The sequence below is a fragment of the Sapajus apella genome, unplaced genomic scaffold (genome assembly GCF_009761245.1).
Source record: "Sapajus apella isolate SASKATOON/1434 unplaced genomic scaffold, GSC_monkey_1.0 scaffold104, whole genome shotgun sequence".
Lineage (NCBI taxonomy): Eukaryota > Metazoa > Chordata > Mammalia > Primates > Cebidae > Sapajus > Sapajus apella.
This window is the reverse complement of record NW_022437044.1, coordinates 3,060,976-3,061,266: the sequence shown is the minus strand read 5'-3', so window position 1 is coordinate 3,061,266 and position 291 is coordinate 3,060,976.

The following is a 291-nucleotide window of genomic DNA, read 5'->3' as shown; positions in this document are numbered from 1 at the left end:
GTTCTCCATCCAACCTTGTTCCCTTGCTGGTGAGGAGTTGTGATCCCTTTTAGGAGGAGAGGTGTTCTGGTTTCGGGTGTTTTCATCCTTTTTGCGCTGGTTTCTTCCCATCTTTAAGGATTTATCCACCTGTCGACTTTGTAGTTGCTGGCTTTCAGATTGGGTCTCAAATCTTTCAGATTGACGTTCTGTTTGTTGATGATGAGGTTATTTCTGTTTCTTGGTTTTCCTTCTGACAGTCTGGCCCCTCTGCTGTAGGTCTGCTGAGGTTCACTCCAGGCCCTGCTTGCC